Here is a 15834-nt window from a genome sequence, read left to right on the forward strand (position 1 = left end):
ATTATTTTCCCTTGTACTCACTTCCCTCCCCTTTCTATTTTCCTTCCATTCTCTTCCCTGCATTTCCTTCCCTTCTGTATCTCTCTTGTCTTTTACCCTTCCCTCCCCTTCACCCCCTCCTAGTCATTCCTCCGTCCCTTCCCTTCCCACTCTTCCCTCCCCTGTCCTTTCTTCCCTAGCCTACCATTCCCTTACCTTGCCTTCCTTTCCCTCCCCTTTCCATCCCTTCTTTCTCCCTTCCCCTGTGTTCTATTCACTTTCCTCTCTTCTTCTTACTATCCTCTCTCCTCTCCTCCCATCTCTTCTCCCCTCTCATCTCTTCTCCTCTTATCTCCTCTCCCCTCTCCTTCTTTCCCGTCCCCTTTCCTTTCCTTTTCTTTCATTCCCTTTCCATTCCCTCCTTTAGATTCCCTTCCGCATCTCTACTCTCGTCTTTCCTTTTAGTACCATTCATTCCGCCTCTATCTCTTTTATGTCCCCTTCTTGTTCCATTTTCACTTCCCTTCATTCCCCTTCTGATTTCCTTTCCTATCCCTTTCTTTATCACCCCTCTATCCTCTTCCTTCCTTCCTTTCTCTTCCCTCCAGTACTGTTTCTTTCTACAGTATCTCATCTTTTACCTTACCTCTCCTCCTCTAATTCGCTTCCCTTTCCCTTTCCTTTTTCTTTTCCCTTTCCATATTCCTTCCATTGCCTTCCATTCCATTCCCTGCCTTTCCTTCCCTTCTGTATCGCTCTTGTCTTTCACCCGTCCCTCCTCTTCACCCCCTCCCGTTCATTCTTCATTCCTTCCCCTACCGATCTCTTCCCTCGCCTGCACTTTCTTCCCTTTCCTTGTCTTTCCTTCCTCTTCTTTTATTACCCCTTTCTCCCTTCCATTCCGTTCGCTCCTGTTTCTTTTTCTTATTACCCTATCTCTCTTCACTTTTCTTTTATTTTCCTTTCTTTTCTTTATTTTATTTTACTTTACTTTCTCTCCCTTCCATTCCCTTCCTTATCTATACTCTTATCTCCCTTTCTGTGTTTTCGGTTCCCTTCCTTCCATCCTTCTCTATCTCTTCTATGCCCTACCCTCTTGTTCCATTTTCCCTTCCCTTCATTCTTCCAATTTCCTTTCCTGTCCTTTGCATCTCTACCTCTATCTCCCCTATATTTTTCTTTTCCGTCCTTCCTCTCCCCTCCAGTACCGTCCTTTTTATGGTATCTCTTATCTTTCCACTTACCTCCCCTCCTCAAATTCTCCTCCTTTTCCCTCTCCATATCCATTCCATTCCCTTCCATTCTCTTCCAAGCCTTTCCCTCCCTTCTGTATCTCTCTTGTCTTTTACCCTTCCCTCCCCTTCGAGCCCTCCCATTCATTCCCCATCCCTTCCCTGTCTCTGACGCCATCTGTGCTTTCTTCCCTCCATTTCCTTCTGCTTCCTTTTCATTCCCTTCTTTCCCCCTTCAGTCCATTCCCTTCCATTTCTTTTTCTTACTGCCCTATTTCTCCTCTCTTCTCTTTTTTCTTTTCTTTTCATTTCCCCTCCCCTGCCTTTCCTTCCGCTCCCTTCTCCTTTCCTCTCCTCTTCCTTTTCCTTGCCTAACCCCTTCATTTTCCATTTCTCTGTTTCCTGTCCTGTCCTTGCCTCTCTTCCAACTGCTTTCTTCATCTTCTCTTCCCTGTGCCTTCCCTTCCCTATCCTTCATCTCCCTTTCTTTTCCTTCTCCTTCCGGTTTCCCTTCCCTATCTCTACTTTTCTTTGCCTTGCCTTTCTCTCCTCTCCCCTTCCCTCTTTCCTTTCCTTTCCTTTACATTCCTTTACTTTCCTTTTCTTCTTATCCTCTCACTATCTCTCCTCCCTTTCCTTGCCTCTCTCCTTTCAGTCTAGGCCCTATCTCTCTTCTCATCTCCCCTTCCCTTCCCTTTCTTATCTATCTCCCCACTCTCTTGCTCCCCTCCCTTCTTGTCTTTGGTTGTTCTACTATAAAGTCTAAAGAGACTATATGCCAGGGGTACAGAGGAGTAGGTAAAGGATGTAACAACTCTGCATGTGCCTGATTTGGATTTTTATTCTGAGTACAAATAGCACATCTTTGTACAAATAACTTAGTGTCTGTAACTAATGTGGGCCACCAAAAATGATGCCTAACCAATTCTAAGGCCTTATTTTCTTCTGGTTGTCCTACAAATATAGAATTATGACACCAGTGCAATGCCTTGTTGCTGTAAAACAGGACTAGGAATATACAATCTATCCTGTACATAATACAAATCATCTACAGTCTTGTTCTCTTGTTTTAGTACAATTTCTTGGGCTTCTGTACTATGCTGTGCAGCCGCTACCTCTGTTAAAAATGTTTTTTCTGATATTACTGCCCCTAAAATGCGATCTGATGGTACGATTAGGGGGCTCTCTGGTTTCTGATCCTCTAACTCATGACCTAAACGTGACAGTGCATCTGCTTGGAATTGTATTACAAAACCTTAAGCAGTAAAAAAGTGGGTCCAACGTAACTGTCTTATGGACAAAGCTCTAGTTGTTTTGAGGAGTTTGAGATTTCTGTGGTCAGTAATAACAGTAACTGTGTGCAAGGCCCCCATCAGGTAATGATACCATTCTTTGAAAGTCCTTGTTATAGCTAGTAGTTCATCACCAATGGAATAGGTTACTACAGCTGGTCTGTATTTGCGAGAGTAATAGGCTACTGGATGAAGCGCTCCTGTCTCCTTGTTCGTTTGGAATAAGAACCCCCGCTCCCCCCACCAAGTGGTACCTGAGAGGCATCAGCTTCTACTATAAAGTGTTGGGTTTTATCTGGATATTGTAAGATGGGGGTCTTCATGAACATAGCTTTTAAATGCTGGAAGGCCTGTTCATCTGCCTCAGACCACTAAAATGCAAACCCTTTCTTTTGCAACTGAGTTTTAGGGGACACCAGAGTAGAGAAATGGCCTATAAAAATTGGTGAATCCAAAAAAACTTTGCACTTCTTTTACATTTTTGGGTGACTTCCAGTGCACTATAGCATCAACCTATTGAGGAGCCGTACCCACCCCTTGTGCAGACAGGACATACCACAAAAAGGTAATTTTAGAAGCATGAAACTCGCATGTTTCCAATTTGACAAAATGCCTCTTATCTCATAGTTGTTGCAAAACAGCTCTAACATGCTTTTCATGTTCAGTTATTGATATAGAATAGGTCAAAATATCATCCAAATAGGCTACAGCATACACATCCAGTAGGTCTCTCAATACCTCATTGATAAAAATCTGAAAGGCAGCCAGGGGTGTCACATAATCTAAACGGCATCACAAGATATTCAACTAAACCAAACTTTGTACGGAATGCCGTTTTCCATTCATCACCTTCTCTGACCAGATGGTAAGCCACTCTTAGGTCTAACTCGGTAAACACCCCAGCATCTTTAACTTGGTCTATGAGTCTGGATATGAGAGGCAGAAGATAGTGATTCTTCTATGCAAGCGTGTAACTTGCCCCCCTTCTTGGGTACAAAAAAGAGAAGAAGAAGCTGGGGAACGAGATGGCCTAATGAACACAATCTTCAGCATTTCATCCAAATATTCCCTCAAATGAATATTTTCCTTTTCAGTGAGTGCGTAAATTCTGCTACATAGAATTCAAGTCCCGGGAAGCAAATCAGTTTGGCAGTCATAAGGACGATGTGGAGGGAGAATAGTGGCCTTTTTTTTTTTTTTTTTAATCAAACACATCTGCCAGCAGATAGCAGCAAGGAAATTGTGGGACCTCTGCTGTCATAGATAAAGCTACAGGTGTATCAGAATCTGGTCTAGAAAGACCTAAAAGACGGTGCTCTCTATAATAGGAAGAACTAAAGGTGATCTCGTGCTTCCGCCAATCTATGGCACGATTATGGGTCTCCAACCAGGGTATGCTCACAACACCCTGAAATTGAGGAGCTTGTATTAAATCAAATTTTATCTTCTCCGAATGTGTTCCCTTAATACTAAATCCCAAGGTAACAGTGCTATGAGTTATAGGATCTGGCTCAAGAGCACTACAGTCCATTGTTTTCACTTCATCAGCTTGTTATTTCTCCTCACATGGAATACCATATATTGAAGCCAGTGGACACCCCACTACAAGATACTTGAGCAGTTACATAAAAATGACAATAGTGCTGATACAGGAGGTCTGTACTAATGATTTAGAGGCTACACTAGTCTGTTCACCTAAAACACCGGCCTCATCTAGCCCCGGGTGTCCTAGTTTCCAGACTCATTCCTTCTTTTGGGTTTTTTAGGACAATCACACAAAAAATTACCCTTTCACCACAATAGAGACACAACCGTAGTGCTCTCCTTCTCTGCCTTTCTCCTTCACTCAGTGGCCCTCGTAAACTGTCAATTTGCATAGGTTAGGGCTCATCAACCTCATGTGGATCAAATCTTCCTTGAATGCCACTATTCTGGTGTCAGATCAACCCTTGTCTCGCTTACGTTTTGTTAAATGATGATCCAGTTTCACTACTAAATCTACGAGGCCAGAACATTTATCAGGAAGGTCAACTACCTTGGCCAACAAATCTTTCAATTCATCATGCAACCCTTTATACAACAACTTATTTCTTTTACTCTTCGGTCATCCAGATTCTGTAACTAAACAATCAAATGTAGTAGTATAAGGTAACAAATCCTTACTGCCTTGTTTCAAATTCAATAACTCTGTGTCTATGGACTGAATAAAGGTGTGATGGTCAGTTTTTTCAGTTCTGTCTTGAATGCTGAGTAATTATACAATAAAGGGTTGTCTCTCTCAACCCAAATAACACAGAACAAAGGCTACCTTGGATTGATCATTTGGGAAACAGGCTAGTTTGCAAACAAAATGTAGTTGACACTGGTTACTAAAGGTAATGAATTTCGAGGGGTCCTGAGAAAAATACTTCTGAGGAGCCAAAGGAATAGCAAGACGGGCAGTAACTTGTATTACTGATGTACCTGAACTATGACTAGGGCCAGCTTCCCCATTTTGTAAAAAAAAAATCAGAAGAAGTATGCCCATGATCCTGCTGGAAACTGGTGGGGTGGAGAGAGGAAACTGTAGCTCTGCCTTGCAAGGCATCTATTCTTTGTGTTAAGGACGGGGTCTCTTTTTGTAGATTTCCAAACATATAGGCTAAATCTGTTAACATAACCTCTTGTGCCTCCATTTTACCCAGGTGGAAATTAACCATGGGCTCGTCCAGTGCTTAATTTGTAAATAAAAATGTGCCAGTGCCCAAAGCCCTCCTCTTAAACATGCAGCTGCTGCAATTAAATGTGCAACCACTGAATACTGAGGCAGCGTAATCCTGAGGCCATCTCAGGCCTCTTCAATCGATTTGAAGCCACTCCCTGCCCCTTCAGCTTACTTCTGCTTTCTCCCATTGGTGCTTTTTCATTTTTCTCTTCCTGCGCCTTTCCCATATGTGTCTTTTGCTCGCAATAAATGCTTGAGGCAGAAAATTAAGCGCCAGCACAGAAACAACAAGCACAAATTAAGCACTGGGCTCATCGTACTCTTAGGTTTGTACCTTTCCGCAGGAATGAAACGGATGCAAGACAATTCTCTACCTCCCTATGACGCAAACAAACCTCTAAGAAGTCATACCTGACCCAACAGGATGAAGGGACTAATCTTGACCAGGACCCAGCCAGGCTGCACCAGACAATATGTATGCCAATTGGTTTTCTAGAAACCTAAACTATACTTTTTAGACCTGTTAGTTTCCATGCATTGCCTTTTATCAGTAATTCCCACAAGTGATTTACCTCATGTCCCTTCTCCCTTTCTTTAAAGTATAGGGTCCTGGAGACGGAATGTGGTATATGCAAATATATCTAGAAAAGACTCACAAGAATTACTATCACCAATAAATAAAATATCTATGACAGTGTAGATAATTCATGATACACATACCTAGTTTCTTATAACACACAAGCAACGTGGTTTTCTCGTATATGAAGGGTTCTAAAAGGGTTCAAGTTTTATCAGTTTCTCTTCTCCTGCAATTATAAGTACAAACAAGTTATTTTGAAAACAACCTTGCTGTATACCCAGTAAATCTAAGCAAGTTTAGTAAGTAGCTAACAGCTTTTGTTTTAGCAGAATAAGCATAGCGAGTTTTTAAATCAATGTAGTTTCTTTTCTCCTAATGCTTCTTAGAAGAATAAGGTTTAAACATATTATTAATCAATGTTGATCTCTCTTTTCCTCTGTAGATTACAACCATGGCTGAGTTATTTAGACTCCAACATTTATTTCCATCAGATAAGTAATGATTGTTTTTTGTTTTGTCCTTTATGCAAATGAATGTTACCAGAAATGGTTTGCCACTTCTAAATCTTTTTTTCATCTTCCTTGTTGCATGAACTTGCAGGACACTGAAGAACCAAGAAACCAGAGCCGCAACAAGAAAGAAACGCTGTCACGAACACCGAGCATTTGGAAGAATGCGAGGCAGAGGATGCCTAGTTAGTAAGGTGAGTATGGAAGGGGAGTAGGTAAGCAGATGACGAGCAGTCCTCTGGGTGCAGCACGTAGCCCTAAGGCTATGCACTCCACCTTAAAGGGGCAGCACACCACGGCCCCTGACATTCAGCTTCTTGCTGAATTCAGAAAATGAGGAGGCTCTTATATGTAGCAGCAAGATGTTCTGCGCTTTAGGAGCATACTGGAGAAAGCTTGATTGCCAGATCTGGCTTTCCGTATGTGTGGGATGCATGCAAGTAGGACCCCAGAAAAGTGGAGGTGTCTGCAGGGCTTGTGAAAGAAGAGAGTATTGAGGTATGCTGTACCAGCGTTGTGTACTACCTTAAAGTGTGGATGAGGAGTTTGAATTGTGCTTGTTTGTGTATGGGTAGCCAGTGGAGCTCCTTCGGGTATTGTGTGATGTGAGTGTGGCGTGCGAGGTTGAGAGTGGTTCTGGTTGGTCTGCCGCCTTCTGGTGAGTCATTTTGTTGATCCCACCTTATGGGGTGTCTCCATAGTCTAGCTTGCTTGTAACAAGGGTGTGCATGACGGTCAATCGAAGTGCTGATTGGAAGCCATTTGAAAATCTTCCTCAGCATCTTCAGGCTATGGAAGCATGCAATGGGGATTGTGTTGACCTAGAGGTTTTTGGCATGGGTGGTGGAGAAGGGTGTTAGTACTAGCTCTGTTGGTCACCAGGAGAAGTCCCAGAATGACATTTTCTTCCCAAAGATCACAGTTTCGGTTTTGTTGGTGTTCAGCTTCAGACAGTTGATGTCCATCCAACAGGCAATTTGAGTCACTGAACTTGATCCAGGTACTAGATGTTTTGTCTGTGAGGTAACAAATGAGTTGCATGTCATCGACGTAGGAGAGAACGTTGATTTTGTGAGAGTGGATGGTGCTGGCTAGTGGGTAACATATGCACTGAAGAGGGTCAGGCTCACGAAGGATTACTGCGGAACTACGCAGATGAGGTTGCGGGTGTGCGAGGTGTTCAGTGCTAGGCTGACTGTCTGACTGAGCCCTTCAGTCAGGAAAGAGAAAATCCATCAAAATACATGTCTTCAGGGGAGGTGATGGGCCATGTGGTTAGCACTGTTTTTTTGGATAAGATCAGGAGGCATTAGGTGAGGTGTCTCTGACCAGTTGCGAGTTGAAGTGTTTATAAATGGTGGTGATTTTGTTGCTGAAGAATTGCTTCAGAGGTCCTGTGATGGGAGTTAATAGAGTTAGAAGAAGCTACTGGTGAAATACTTCACAGTGCAATACTTCACAGTGACAAAGATTTTTTGCTTCTGTTGGTGCTGGCATTGATACAATACGCCAGAGCAGTGCATTTGGTGATATATCTTTTGGTGGTAGCATCTCAGGGTGGATATAAATGTGCTCCTTTCTGCTTTGTTCTGGCTATTTTTCCATTTGAGCTCTAGTTTTTGAAGTTGTGTTTCATCAGTCTGAGGTCCTCTGTGTACCAACTGATCTGAGGTCTAGATTTTGTTGTATTGCTGTGTATGAGGGGAGCCGGAGAGTTGGCGCATAAGGTGATCAAATTGTTGAACTTGTTAATAGCTTTGCGGAGGCTGTTGCTGTGTTCAGGCCAGCAGATGTTCCAGCCATTGTCAGTATTGCTGTTCCAGTTTCGCCGTACTGGAATAGCTGTGGTGCACATGCATTGGACCTGGGTGGGGACGGTGATGCTGAACTTCACAGGGGCATGGTCTGTACAGGAGACTATGTGGGCTTGTTGAATCTGTTGTTGAAGGTGGTGAAAATAGAGTCCAGGAGGTATACAGCAACGTAGGTAGGTCCTGTTACTCGTAGTGTGAGGCCCAGGCTTCCAAGGCCTTCAATGACTGCTTCTGAGTTGGGGTCTGCGTGATCTTCCAGGTGAAAGTTCAGGTCTCTGAGAAGGATGTAATTACTAGCATCAATAGTGAGTGCTGCAACAGTCTGTGGTGTCAGTGACCTTGATGTGTGCTTCTGGTGGTTTGGTAAATGACAGTGCCACTTATGGTGAAGTTGGGCTGGAAGCTGTGACGTGGAGCTTGAACATCAGGTATTTCATGTTGGAGGGCAGTGTGTCCAAGGAGGTGGTTCAAATGATAGTGTTCTTGTGGATTCTGACTCCAGGCTTGTGAAGCCTGTCTTGCCTGGTGATCTTGTTGCTGAGGGGATAGCTGTGCTGATGTCAGGTACTGATGTGGGTTTCAGCCAGGTGTCTGTGAGGATAAGTAGGTCTGTGCTGCTGTTATGTGGTAGGTCCCAGATCTCTGTGGCATGTTTGGTGAGTGAATGGGTGTTGGGTTGAATGCTAGCGGGTGCAGAGTATTGTGTAAGTGGTTGCAGGACTGCGTGAGAGAGTGGTATGTTGGGTACTCTCAGTGCTGATGCAGTGAGTGCAGGGTATGAGTAAGAGCATGAAAGCTTGCAGGAAATGCAGAAGAATGCTTGCATGGTGTTGTGTGGTGCAGCAGAGATGCACAGTAGGGTAGGAAGCATGAAAACTTGCAGGAAGTGAACAGGAATCCTCTCATGGTGGTGTAGGTTGCTGCAAGGCAGCAGAGGTTTGCAGCAGGGTAGCAGCAGGACGGTGGAGGATCAGGGTTCCTGGTGATGGGCGTGGTCCAGGCTAAGACTGGCTAAGACTGGAGCAGACAGACTTGCCTTTGGTGCACTTTCAGCGTGCCTGCTGCATTCAGTATCTGCACGTCCCCATTGCAGCCGCCATTAAGTAAGTACTAGTAGTAATGTCTCTTCCTGTGCAGGTGGATAAGGGGGAATCCAGTGATGTCACTTCCTCTGCAAATGGATGATGGGAAATCCAGTGATATCACTTTCTGTGCAGATGGATGATGGAAATGAGTCCTCTTCCTTGGCTTCTTTTAAAGACAGTGTTTGAAGGGAACCAGTGATGTCACTTCCTGTTCACATGGATGATGGTAAATCCATTGATGTCACTTCTTGTGCAGATGGGTGATGAGAATAGGTAGGAAATGGAGGATAAGGGAAGAGAAGGGCATGGAAGAAGTGAAGGAGATTGAATGTGGGGAGAGGAGATAGAAGAGAGATAGGGAAGGGATGGGAAGAGGAGTGGAGAAATATGAAATGAAGACAGGAAAGCGAAGTGGAAAGAGGAAGGGGAGGGAGGAGAGGGGAAGAGGAGTGGAGACATTGGGGAAGGAAGGAAACTGATTAGAAGGGTATAAGAGAAGAGACACCGGGAATGGAAGGGACAGGAACGGAGGAGTGAAAAAAAGAGAAGGGAAAAGAAGGGATTGGCAGAAGTGGTAAGGCAAAGGAAGAAACTAGAGCAATAAGGAAGGAAGGGAAGGGGTTAGAAGGGCATAGGAGATGAGATTTAAGGAATGGAAGAGTAGGCAAGAGATAAGAGGTGTGAGAAAGGGAAGAAGAGTGGAGACATACAGAAGGGAAAGGATGGAGGGGAAGTAGTGGGAGGGGTGATAAAGAGAAGGGAAGGAAGGGACGGGAAGGGGAATGGAGAAGTGGGGAGGAACTGAAAGGAAAGGGAAGGAAGGGGAGTCTAGAGGAAGGGAGGAGAGGGGGAAGAAAGGGAAGAAAAGGAAAGATGAGTAGAGAGGTAGGTAAGGGAAGGGGTGTGGAATGGAGCTGGGTGGAGAAATCAGTGAGAGAATTGAAGAGGATGGCTTTGAAGAGAAGGGAGTGCAGATATAGGGAAGAAATGGAAGTTGAGGGGTTGAAAGGGTATAGGAGAAAAGAAAGTGAAGGGAGTTGAAGGGAAGGCAAGTCAAGGGAAGGGTAGAGAATGAAAGGGATGGGAAGTGGAGAGATATGGAAGGGAGGGAAGAGGAGGGCCTGGAAGGGGAAAGGAAATGAGTCATATGGAAGGGACAAGAGTAGACAGAAGGGGAGAGAAACGGAAAGAAAGAAATGGGACGGGAAGGGCAGGGCAGGGGAAAAAAAGTGGTGAGATAAAGAAGGGGAGGGGTTGGCTAGGTATAAATGAGGTGACCTAGGGAACGGAAAGGATGGGTAGGGAAGGGACAAGATGTGTGAGAAAGAGAAGGGGAGGGAAGGGAAGGGAAGGGATGAGAGGGGTAAGACAGGGAAGGAAGATAAAGGAAGGTGAGGGAAAGGAAGGGGAGTGGAGAGGAAAAACAGGAAAGAGAAGGGAAGTATTGTGGGTAGAAGGGAAGGGAGTGCAGAAATAGGAAAGGAATGGAAGGGGAGGTTGGAAGGGTATAGGAGATGAGACATACGGAAGGGAAAAGGGAAGGGAAGGTGAAGGGGCTGAAAGAGGACAGGAGAGGAGTCATAGGGAAGGTAAGGGGCAGGAGAGGACAGGAGGGAAGCAAAAGGAAGGGAATGGCATAGAAGAAACAAAAGGAAGGGAAGACAAGGGCAGGGATTGGAATAACATAGGAGAAGTGATGAAAGGAATTGAAGGGAAGGGTGGGAGAGGGATGGGAAAGGAAGCGAAGAGAAGGGGAGTGAAGAGATAGTCAAGGTAGGAACAGGAAGGGAAGGGTAAAGAAGAAAAGGAATGGACAAGAATGGCATAGGAGAGGTGACAAATGGGAGGGAAGTGACGAGGCATGAGAAAGGGATAGGGAGGAGAGGAGATTTTGGAAATTAAGGGAACGGGAGGGGCTGGAAGAGGACAGGGGAGGAGTCATAGGGAAAGGAGGGGACAAGGGAGTATTGAAGGGGAAAGGATGGGAAGGAGGAATTAGAGAAGGGAAGAGAATGGCGTTGAGAGATAGGGAAGAAAGGGGAGTGGTTGGAAAGGTATAGGAGAGGAGACGTAGGAAAGGGTAGGATGAGAGAGGTGAGAATGGGAAGAGAAAAGAAGGGGAATGGAAAAAGAGGAAAGAGAGGGATGAGAGTGCAGAGATAGGAAAGATATGGAATGGGAGGAGTCGGAATGGGGCAAAAGAGGGATCATAGAGAAGGGAAAGGACAGAAGGGGAGGAAAGGGGAAAAAAAGGGGTGTGGGGACAGAAGGACAGGGGTTGGAAGGAAAGGGAACTCAAGGGAGAAAAAAAGACAAGGAAAGGTGGAGGGAGTTGAAGGGAAGGGGGTAGTAGGGAGAAATGTAAGGAAGAGAAGGGGAGGGCCTGAATGGGAAAGGAAATTAGCCATAGGGAAGGGACAAGAGCGGACAGGAGAGTAAAGAAGGGGAAAGAAAGGGATGGGTAGGGAAGGGCAGGGACCGGAAGGGAGTAGAGGGATAATGAAGGAAGGGACTAAGAGGGCTTGGCTGGGTACAGGAGAGGTGACCTACTGAAGGGAAGGGAACAGAAGGGAAGGGACAAGAGGAGTGAGAAAGGGAAGGGAGGGGGTAAGAAAGAAAAGGTTGAGGAAGATAAAGGAAGGGGAGGCACGGAAAAGGAAGAGAAGGGAAGGGGAGTGAGATAAAGTGGAGAAATAGGAAAGAGAAGGGAAGGGGGTGGTTGGAAGGGACGGGAGTGCAGGGGTAGGAAGGGGAGGGGTTGGAAGGGTATAGGAGAGGAGACATGAGGATGGAAAAGGAAGGGAAGGAGGGGGAGGGGAAGGGAGTGGAATGGAGAGATAGGGAAGAAAGAGAAGGCTGGAGTGCTGGTAGGGGACAAGGGAGGAGTCATAGGGAAGGGTGAGGAGGGGACAGGAGGGAAAGGAACAGAAGGGAAGGGAAGGGAAATGAAGAGATGTGGAAGGAAGGGGGGCTTGGAAGGTGAAAGGAAATTAGTCACCGGGAAGGGACAGGATATGACAGGAGCGGAGAGATGGGGAAAGAAAGGGATGGGAAGGAAAGGAAAGGGAAGGACAGGAAATGCAATGGAGAGATAAGGAAGGAAGGGAATGGGAGAGGTCGGCTAATTTTAGGAGAGGTGACCTACAGAAGGAAAGGGAATGGACAAGAAGGGTGAGAAAGGGGAGAAAAGGGATAAGAAAAGTAAGGGTAAGGAAGATAAAGGGGAATGAAAGGGAGGGGAGGCAAAGGAAGAGAAGCAGAGTGGAGTTGAGTAGAGTGGAGAAATAGGAAAGAGAAGGCAAGGGCTGTGGTTGGAAGGGAAGGGAGTGCAGAGATAAGAAAGGAATGAAAGGAGAGGGAATGGAAGGGTATAGGAGAGGAGACATAAGGATAGAACGTGAAGGGGAGTGGAGAGATAGGGAAGGAAGAGACGGGAGAGGAAAGGAGGGAAGGGAAGAGAAGTGAAGGGGAGTGGAGAGATAGGGAAAATAGATAGAGACAGGAGAAGACAGGATGGAAAGGAAGAGAAGGGAAGGGATAGAGAAGGTAAAGGAAGGGAAGGGCATGAAAGATGAGATAAAGGGAATGGAGGGGAGGAGGAGGGATGGGAAAGAAAGGGAAGGGAAATGAAGGGCATAAGAGTAGAGACAAAAGGAAAGGAAGGGGAATGGAATGGAATGGACAGGATTAGAGGATAAGACAAGGAAGGGAAGTGGGGAGGTAGGGAAGGAGAGAAAGGGAAGTTGGAAGGGGGCAACGAGATGGTTCATAGGGAAGGGGAGCGACATAAGAGGACAGGAGGGAAGGGAAGGGAATGGCTTTGGTGGGGAAGGGAAGGGTAGGGAATGAAATGGGAGTAAGGGGAGTAGAGGGATAGGGAAGGAAGAGCAGGCAGAGGGGCTGAAGGAGACCGGAGTGGAGTCATAGGGAAGGGTTGGGACAGGAGAGGACAAGAGGGAAAGGAAAGGATAGAGAAGGGGGAAAAAGGGTAAGATAAGGAAGGAAGAGACAGGAGAGGACAGGAGGGAAGGGATGAGAAGGGAGGGGATAAAGAAGGGAAGGGAAAGCAAGGGAAGGGCATAGGAGACGAAGGGAAGGGAGAGGTAGGGCAGGGGAAAGAAAGGGAAAGGAAGGGCATAGGAGAAGAGACAAGGGGAAAGGAGGGAAGGAGGGAAGGGTAGGGGAGTGGAGTGAGAGATAATGAAGGAAAAGAAGGAGGTAGGTGGAAGGGGGGAAGAAAGGGTTCATGGGTAAGGAAAATGCAGGAGGGAAGGGAATGAATGGCATAGGAGAGGAGACAAAGGGAAGGGAAGGGATAGAGAAGGGAAGATAAAGGAAGGGACGGGCGTAGCAGATGAGACAAAGGGAAGGGAGGGATGAGAAAGGAAAGGGAAAGGAACGACATATGAGAAGAGATTTACGCAAAGGGAAGAGAAGGGGAAGGGAGGGAGCGAAAGGAGTGAAAGGGAGAGGTTAGAAAGGTATAGGAGAGGAGACCTAGAGAAGGGAAGGTAGGGGAAGAGAAGGTAAGGAAGGGAACGTAAGGAGGGGACGAGAGAGGTGAGAAAGGGAATCAAAGGGAAGGGGAGGAAAGGGAATGAAGGCATCAGGATAGAAGAGAAGAGGAGTGCAGTGGAAAAATAAGTAAGAGAAAGTAACGGGAGGGGTCGGAAGGGAAGGGAGATAGGAAATGAATGGGAGGTGTTGGAAGGGTATAGGAGAGGAGAAGTAGGGAAGGGAGTGAAAGGAAGGTAAGGGTGGTAAGGGTAGGTAAGGAGTAGACAGGACGAGAAGGGTGTGAAAGGGGTATTGAAATGACAGGAAGGGAGGGGAGGGGACCGGAAAGGAAAGGAAGGGGAGGGAATGGACAAGAGGGGTGAGAAAAGGAAGGGAAAGCAAGTGAAGCATACTGAAGGGAATTGAAGGGGTGGAGTCGAGAGATTGGAGAGGAAGGAGGGTCTGGCAGGGGCCATGAGAGGAGTCCCAGGGAAGGGACAGGAAAGAACAAGAGGGAAGTGGGGGGAAAGGGATGGGATGGAAAGGAAAGGGCAGAGGTTGGACGGGAAGGGAGCGATAGGGAAGGAAGGGGAGGCGGCTTGAAAGGTATAGCATAGGAGATGTAGGGAAGGGAAGGGACAAGAGGGATGAGAAAGGGAAGGGAAGAAAAGGAGAGTGGAGTGGTGAGATATAGAAGGGAAGGGGAGGGAATGGAATGGAATGGAAGGGAGGGCAGAGATAGGGAAGGAAGGGAAGGGGATGGAAGGGTACAGGAGAGAAAAGAAGGGGAATGGAAGGGAAGTGTAGTGTAGGGTAGAGGAGTGGAGACAATGAGGGAAGCGGGCTGGGATGGTATAGGAGAGCTATACAAAAGATAAGGGACAGAACGGGATGGGAGAGGAGAGAAAGAGAAGGGAATTTAAGCAGTGGCGTAACGAAACTTGGTGGGGCACCCCTGCAACGCGGCGGCTGTGGGGCCTTTGTTACGCCAATGAATTTAAGGGAAGTGAAGGGAAGAAAGGGGAAGGAGTTGGATAGGTATAGGAGAAAAGAAAAGAAAGGAAAGAAAAAGGAAAGGAAAAGGGGAAAGGAAGGAGGGAGAGCGGAGAGATAGAGAAAGAAGGGGAGGAGTTGAAGGGCATAGGAAAGGAAACATAGGGAAGGGAAAGTAAGGGCTGGGGCAGTGTACAGGGGAAAGCAATGGTAAGTGCTGGACGGCAGGGAACGGAAAGGGAAGGGACTGAGAGGGAGAGGATAGAATTAGGTAAGAAAGGAAGAGAGCGAATGTGAAAGGAAGGGAAGAGGAGAGGAAACAAGAGAACGGGAGATAAGGGGAGGGAACGGAAGAGGAGAGGTAATAGAAAGGAAGAGGGAAGAGAAAGGGAGGGGAGAGGAGAGGAGAGATTGGGAAGAAAAGAAAAGAAATGGAGGAAAAAAGAGGAAAGGGAATTGGAATTTCAAGTCAGTTTCGAGTTTGGCTTGAAGTTCAGTTTTCAGTTCAGTTTGGTTTTCAGGGAAGGGGAACTGGGATTTGAAGTCAACTTCAAGTTAGGTTTCAGTGTCGTTTCAAGTTTTTTTTTTTCATGTTCACTTTTCGTTTGGTTTATTCACTCACCTTGTCCTCTTTGACCCACCCCGGTAACCTTCCTTTCCTGCTCAGTCCCTGCAGCCTCGGCCTCTCACTGCCCCAGCTCCAGCAGCCAGCAGGGGCCCTCCCCGTGCGGTGTCCCTGAGTGCACTGCGGACGCTGCCTGGTTACCAGCCTCTGATACCAAGGACACGTCATAATTGATACTTTCCAACGGATCAACGTACATCACCACGTTGTGGTGATCCCATGTGTTTCGGTTTAATGGGGGTGGGTGGCAGGGAAGGTACCGGATTTACTGAGAAAATCAAACAATTTCGTCACAAAACGATCCTGTGATGAACCTGAAGGAAGATCCCATCCTACCCGACATACTTCCCAGCGGTTTCTCCTTTTCTCTCAGCTGTGTTACAGGCCTCCCTTTTGCAATGGTCCGCGTGACATCATATTGGAGGGCCTGTTACATCATAAGTGTTCCATTCACAGGATTCTGCGCCCGCTGCTGCTAGGAAGGCACGGGCCTATCAACTGAATAGAAAATGTGGGTTTTTCTC

Source organism: Pleurodeles waltl, chromosome 8 (assembly GCF_031143425.1).
Source record: "Pleurodeles waltl isolate 20211129_DDA chromosome 8, aPleWal1.hap1.20221129, whole genome shotgun sequence".
Classification (NCBI taxonomy): Eukaryota; Metazoa; Chordata; class Amphibia; order Caudata; family Salamandridae; genus Pleurodeles; species Pleurodeles waltl.